The 7,704-nt window shown below is 41.6% G+C and overlaps 1 pseudogene; it reads right to left on the bottom strand.

Moving 5' to 3' along the window:
• Positions 1-245: 245 nt before the first annotated feature.
• On the bottom strand, positions 246-344 carry LOC130037202 (uncharacterized; annotated as a pseudogene).
• Between the last annotated feature and the right edge of the window lie 7,360 nt (positions 345-7,704).

Genomic DNA, 7,704 nt, shown 5'->3' with positions numbered 1-7,704 from the left:
GTTTTCCAGCCTTTGACTTTGAGCCCATGGTTGCTTTGATTGTTCATAAGTGTTTCTTCAGGCAGCAGAATGTTGGGTTCAGTTTTATAATTCATCTTCCCATTCTGTGCCTCTGAATTGGCACATTTAGTCCATTGACATTGAGGAGATTGTTGTGATGGGGATTTGTGCTATCTTTATGTAGAATTTTTGTACTTGTGTGGATTGTCTTAGCTTAAAGTCGCCCTGTTAATTATTCTTGCAACAAAAACATGGATCACTTTACAAGTTTGCATGTCATATCTGTGCAAGGACCATGCTAATCTCTGTATCGTTTCAATTTTAGTATATATGTTACCAAACATAGTATGAGTTAATTTTTCCATATTTTTCTCTTTTTATTACTTTGAGTGTTGTCCTTACTCAATCCTATGGCAGACAGTGATTCCAAATCAAGGAATATATTTCAAAGCAGCTTGAATAGATAGATTTAGAACTTTAATGTCCTAGAAAAAAAAGTATGGTTTTTACCATATTATCTTTTACCATACCCAAGGCATCAGTTTTACAAAATAATTCTTTTGGAAGATGGTATATGAGTCTTGTTTAATGCCCTTCCCTGAAACCTTCATTAAGACCATTAAACTAGAGCCTTTTGCTGTTCTCACCTCAGTCCCGTGTACATCTCCAGGAAAAGGTGGATGGTGTTGTCTGCAATTCGACCACCTTGAATGTAAGTAGGATTTTTCTCCTGAAGGAAGAGGTGAGGAGAATATTGATGATTTCATTCCACCTTATTACAAGTACAACTTGAATGGAAGGTGAGACTCATGAGGCTCCTGTAAAGGACAGATTAAGGGGTCTCAGTGAAGTTTAATGGCCAACACACATTAACAACACAGATGACTCAAAGTAGCCTGTGTGCATCTTTGTGTATAGTGAGTTTCATATCTACTGAGAGTGATTCTCAGTCATGACACACAGGCAAAACAGCCCTGTATTTAAAAATCTAGTTCTCTAAGCAGAGTGGGGTCTCTGAGGTGATTGAAAAGTGTATAGTAATTTATTACTAAGCACATAAGTACTTTTCGATCTAAAATTAATTCCAAATATGTCTAAAACGACAGGCTCCTGACCCCGCACCTGGCTTTCCTCACCTGGGCCCCTTGGAGGGGGAGGGGTGAATTTCCCTCACTGCCCTGAGTAGAGCCCCGACAGCTGAAGACCTCTGCAACCAGCCATAGGTATGCTTAAGACCACTCTGCCCAAGCTTGAAGGAGACTCATGCATGAAGGAAGTGGAAGCAGAACCTGTGTAAACACACAAAAAATAAAAGGCTGGAGGTCAGGCCATTTCCCCACTCCATGGAGGTCGATGGCGATGGTCAGTAGATGGAAGGAAACGGGAGTCAGGCTGGTTGGTCGTGGAGCAGCAGGTTATTACATGGAAGAGATGTATGTCATAGAGTCCTCAGGAATCCTCAAGCATGTGCGGGCACTGAGATCCAGGATGATCCCCTTATATAGATCATAGAACCTCTAAAAGGGGCATTACAGTGATGTCATCAAAAGGAGTTACAGAAAGAACATTGAGGCAGCAAACCCTATATTGTTTCTTTACATCCACATTGTTTCCTTACATCAGCAGGCCAGTAGTAATACTGGCCTCAGGAAAGAAGATACAAAGCCAAACTGAAACCTTCCACAAGCACTTTCACAAGCTGCAACCACCTTGATTTGCATCCCAAAGACCAGCCTGGCTAGAGCTGGGAATCTACATCCCAAAGATCAGTCCTGGCTAGCACCTGATATCTGCAGATCTAAGACCAGCTAGGTTTCTGAAAGAAAAGGAAAACTGTCTCAGTATACTGAAATCATTTACTGAAGGCAGTTTGAAGGGGAGAAAGCAGTTTCATCCAAGCTAGTCAGGACACACAGGAAAACAGCTTATAGGAGATCTTTCTCCTCTCCTTGTCCAACCAACATATAAGCATATATAATATTAATCATTTTGTATGGACACAGTAAGAAATACTTTGAGCTTGTAGAATTGCTCTCCTAGGGCTATCTCGATCTCAGACTGCAGTGCTCAGGCAAGATATCTTTCCTATTCCTAGCAGCAGGGCCCTAGTGTTGTCGTTACTTTTGGATCATGACATCATTTGCCTATGATCAACCTCTTAACTTATAGTTAAGAATCGTGGCACCTTGGCCTGGCCCATCGCAATGCCAGGTTAGCACATAACTTACCAGCTTGCCCTGGTTCCATCCAGGCCCACGTTGGGACTCTGCCCTTGGGGTGCTAGGAAGTGAGGGCAACTGAGGCTTAAGTTGAGAGGGCAGAAGCCCAGGAGTGAATAATATTCAAAGCCAATCAATTCCTAACTTACAAAGCATATTAATTAATTGTCTTCCTGTATCTATACAAAAGGACATTGCATTAAGGTAAACTGCTCAAAAGACATAAGGAGAGGAGGAAGGCAATAACTTACAGTACAGCTTCAGTGTCTAAGAAGGATGAGACCTTACAAATTGGTTGGGGCAGAGAGCATAGAAGTGGTTACAGACAGACAAAGTAATGGAAGTTGTAAGGGACAGGCCCAAAATGGACCACCACCAGAATTAATTTAGCTTAGCTTAATAGGAACCTGCATTGCAAAATAACTTGTTTTTCAAGGAACAGGTCTAGATAAGCTTTTTCAGATCTGCTTTATAGGGCAAACGGGCCCAGAGAGCGGGTTTTGAAAAGGCCTTAAAAAAAAATTCTGGGGAATATTCCATCTGTTCTTTGGGGGGACAGTGTCCCCTTCTGGACCGCGGCAGGGAAGTAGCTAACCCTGACTGTGAGGACTTGGGGGACATAGGGTTTCCTTGGGTCCTCGTCTGTTCTGGAGGCCTCATCTGTTCTGGACCGCGGCAGGGAAGTGGCCAACCCTGACTGGGAGGACTTGGGGGGACATAGGGTTTCCTCTAGCCCTCATCTGTTCTGGAGGTCTCATCTGTTCTGGAAAATCCGGCGCCGGGAGAAGACCTGGAAGAACTAAACCCTCTGGAGGTGAAAATCACGTGCACGCCCTTTGGGCATATTCGGGAGTCCCAGGGTGACTGGTGAGTGTGGTGCGCACCGGTGTGAGAGAGTGGACCGGTCCGAGCGAGTGCAGGAGTGTGATCTGTGCGTGTGTCCTTAGTGTGTGTATTTGTCTTATTATCCTTCTCTTAGTTCTGTTTATTGAGATTGTTTAATATGGGTCAGAATCAATCGACCCCCAAAGCTTTAATTCTTGATCACTTCTCTGAGATCCACAGGAAAGCTCAGAATCTGGGCTTGATGATCAAGAAAGGTAAGTTTGCCAATTATTGTTCATCAGAATGGCCTTCCTTTGGTGTGGATTGGCCCCCAGGAGTTCCTTCTCTCCAAACCTTGTGGCTCAGATAAAGGAGGCAATCTGTGGAAGATCTGCTGTGAAGGTATGCTCCCTTGGAAATCTCTAGGGGGACTGGGGGAGGAATGTGATAACCTCTGTGTGAATGTGTGTGTGTCTGAGCACCCTGATAGGTCCTCCTGTCGGGCGTGATTTTGTAGCTCCACGACCTGGCACTCTTAAAGTCCCTCTAAAGTCACGGAGCTCGAGTGGGCTGCCTGAGATTCCATGCAGAACATAAGGTCAATGGTGGCACTGGCATAGTTGCCAGTCGCAAGTCACAATGCTGAACCACTAAGGCTAAGTTCTGCTCCGGCCAGGCAAGCATCTGAATGGTCTCTGCAAAGAGGCACCCCTCCTTTGTCTGTCTCGTGTCACCGTCCACTATGGGAGGAATGGGAGGAGAGCCCACTAGTGAGAAGATCCTGGGAAACTAAGGCAGATCAATTTCTAGGTAGAAATCCCTTTCCCCAAGCATTCTAACCAGCAGAATCAGCTAGAGGTCAATTCAAATGCTAATGGAGGCAGTCAGCAGGTTTAGCCCTAGGCAAAGTGAAGCAGAGAAAAGAAAAAAAAGAGGTAAAAAGACAGGCAAGAAGTTTGTGGAAGAAAGCTTCAGCAGGGAACATTGGAATATGTGGCAAGCTAAGAAAGGCAGAACTTTTTCTCTTCTCCCCTTAATAGGCTTCTTGGAAACCCATGGCACTCTAGGTATGGCTCCACATGTGCAAGCTATGGTTGTGTGGACGCTCGGGAGGCAGGACCCAGGGATTCCTAGGGTGACTCAGAAATCTCTAAAGGAGACATCCTTTAAAGAGAGATTTTTCTGATGGGCTGGCATGCAGTTGTGGTCGTGTCCGTGCTCTCTCTAGAACCACAACACTAGAAACTATTAGGAGGAGAGCTTGCTAAGGAATTATCCTACCCTAGATTTTTCTTTTCCCTCCCTTTCATAGGTTATTGCTGACACTTAGGAGATATGGGAAATTCTACATCAGTACCTAAATATTCTCCTTTGGGTTGCTCGTTAAAACACCGGAAGAGCTTCCAAGTAGATGGTTTAGATAAGGAGTATCTTGTTGACCTCTGTAACACCACGTGGCCTGAGTGTAAGTTAGAATATTGGGAAGGATATACAGTGAATGGCAGTTTGCATTACCAGATCATTCTGCAGTCAGATCTTTGTAGGTAACAAAAGAAATAGGATTATCAAAGCAGAGGAGGCAGGAAAATGCAAGATCATGATACTAGCTCCCTGCCTCAGAACTAGCCTTGGCCAAAATATGGTAACATCTTTGTCATAGTTTATTTTGCCGGCTTATATCAACAAAAGCGCTTTCTTGACCCATTTTTAACAAGCGGGAGACTGGCTAGTCAGGCTGGGAAATGGGGAGCAGAGTTCCCAATCAGCAATAAGGTTTCTTCGCCCTGGGGACAGTCCCTTCCTTTCTCAGTCCATCAGTTTCTCCCTGCCATTTTTTGAAGGGTCAGATTGATCGATCAACTACAGATGTGTGCACATGTATGTGTGGTGTTTTAGTCAGTTCATTGTCTTGTCTGTCTGTCAGTCTGTCTGTGTCTGTCTATCTGTCTCTCTATGTGGAACACTCGAGTGTTGGGACCAGGCTGAAATCAGCAGTAGAAATTCTTGAGAAGTTAGTGATATGCAACCCAGTGACTTAAAAAATGCAGTTGTTTTTGGAACCTGTCAGACAACGGTTAAAAGAAGAATCCTTATCAGAAGGTTAAGCCAACAGAGAGAGTAGAATTCTCAATCTAAATTTCTTGGTAGGAGAACATTAATGATTATGTGATTAACAGTTGAAATCCTTTTGAACTTAAGAATCTTGTACTATCTAGAAGAGCTATGGAACTAGAGCCTGAAACTTAAGTGAAATAAGAGTTCAGAGAAAGCAAGACCTTATCTTATAAGCCTCAGCTAACTTTAATAAAAAATTAGGCTGCTTTTACAAACTACAGAGGTACAGAAGCCATTAAAATTAAGTTTCCTTGTTTTCCTAAACCGTGGCAATTTATAGGATAACAACTGGACTTGTCCATTCCTCCTTGACAGAAGGAGCTAAGGTTTATCATGTTACACCCATCACAGTACTCCTGAGTCACTTCCATTCCTTTGTTTTTCTGTAACCACTTCTCTATGCTCTCCTCCCCAACCAGATAATCAGATTTCACCCTAGTCAGAATCTGTTATTTTGTAAGATCAGATCCTTCCAGGACACTGAACTTGTATTGTAAATTGTGAGTCGATCTGTTAAGTAAGAATCTGTCCTAGAAGAATGTCCTGACTAGTTTGGGTGAGGTTAAACATTTTTCCCTTTCAAACTGCCTTCAGTAAATAATTTCAGTATACTGCAAGAGGCAGCTTCCCTTATCTCACAGAGCAGATCTCAGGTTCTAGCCAGGCCTGATCTTTGGGATGTAGATTCCCAGCTCTAGCCAGGCTAGTCTTTGTTACTGGCCTGCAGATGTAAAGAAGCAATGTATGTTTTGCTGCCTCAATGTTCTTTCTCCTTTTTGCCCCTTTAGAAGTACCATGAGATTTTGGGGCTCTCTACTAGGTCTGAGAGAACAGGGGAAAACATGCTTAAGAGAACCTGAGTTCCTTTTATGGGATATAATGAGACTGTAAGAATGGGCAGCTAGGAGAGGCAGGAGAGATACGGGAGTGAATGGAGAGAGGATTGGAATAAACTGCAACTAAGATCAAGCAGCCTGGCCATAAGATTTCCTTCCTTTTCTTGCCCATCTCCATCTACCTCCCTGGAGTAGGGGAAACTACCGAACGCGGGCGGTGGGAAAGATAGATTGTTGCCATCCTTTTTGTGCTCACACAGCAATTCAAATATTTTCTTATGCTGATATCAAAGTTTGGTAAAAAAAAAAAAAAATCCAAAGGCCTTTTTCTGTGTCTGAAAGCATGTTTGTATTTTTGTGGAATTGTTAAAAATGTCTGGTATAGAGAGCTCATGATTTTAAATAATTAAGGTACAAGAACTATTGAAATTAAGCCAAAGAAAGTTTTATCATGTTTTATAAAAATTGATTGTTTATAGGTCTTATGCTGTTATGTTAATGTACATATTTGTATCTGCATTAGGTTAGAATATTTGACCTAGAAGGAGTTAAAATAACTATGACACATGAAAACAGGGTCAAAAAGTAATGGTTTGGTTTAAACTTGAGTTTCTAGAGTTATAAAATTGATTGCAAAGTTTGTCCTACCAGTGCTCTCTATGATCTCTGAGACTCTTGGTAACTAAAATTTCTAGAACTACTAAGAGTTATAAAATGGGTTCACTTCAGATGTCAGCCTTCTGTAATAGTTTCTGAGAATGGAGAATTGCATGGAAAATGTGGGAAATTTTACTAACTATGTTGTTAATCAGCCTGTCTATTGCTTAAAAGTGCATGCTATTATTTTGATAATTTTATTTCATGCCAAGCTTTGTCTCCAGATATCAACCTAGTCCTGACCTGAGAAATTTGTACCTAAGTGTGAAATGCTTTCTGTTTCATGATAATCTATGAGCGTTTTAATCTTTTTGTATTTGTGTTTTCCTGTAAATCAGAATTTTAAGATGTCTCCTGGTTAATTTCTAATGTAAAGTGATCTTTTGCCCAGTGGACATACCTTGTAAGAGCTTTAATTGTGAGCATTTTAAAGGCTTTTTGAATATCTATAGAACTGATCTAATGCTTCTGAAATAGCAATGCAGAGTACAGCTTTGTCATGTTAAGTGAGATGGTTGGTAACTTGTGTCTAAATTTGGGAGATCACATTGTACATTGTACTACTATAGATGTATGTCATAAGTCAGAAAGATAACGGATGGAGATATTGTCAGTGGGAAAAAAGAAAGGGATCCTGTTAAAGTGAAAATGGTTTTGAAATGAGATGAAGGAAAGTTACAGGACAGAATGAATGTTAAGGAATGTGCAGAGCGTTTGAGGTTGTGTTTTAAGAAAAGGAACTGATCAAATTGTATTGTTATAAGAAACTTTAAATTACACCTGCAGAATTGTTCTGGTGCCTGTTTGGTAAACTCTTATTGAAAAGATATTGGACAGATTGTCCAGACTCCTGGTACAGTGCTCTTAGAAAATGGGAAGTCAAGGTTTAAATGGTTAGTCAAGGTTTAAAAATGCTGCTAAATTGTACCCTTTATCGCTACAGATTTAAGCTTATTTTGACTAGGACCCACAGCAAATGGGTGTATTACACCTCACTGTGAGTAAGGTGAAAAGCTTGCTTTTCTCTTCTTTTGTACCTTCAGATGTTTTTG

The sequence above is a fragment of the Sorex fumeus genome, unplaced genomic scaffold (assembly GCF_029834395.1).
Source record: "Sorex fumeus unplaced genomic scaffold, SorFum_2.1 ptg000070l, whole genome shotgun sequence".
NCBI classification, from domain to species: Eukaryota; Metazoa; Chordata; class Mammalia; order Eulipotyphla; family Soricidae; genus Sorex; species Sorex fumeus.
Note: the sequence above shows the minus strand (reverse complement) of the source record. Positions and strands in the feature narration are given on the sequence as shown.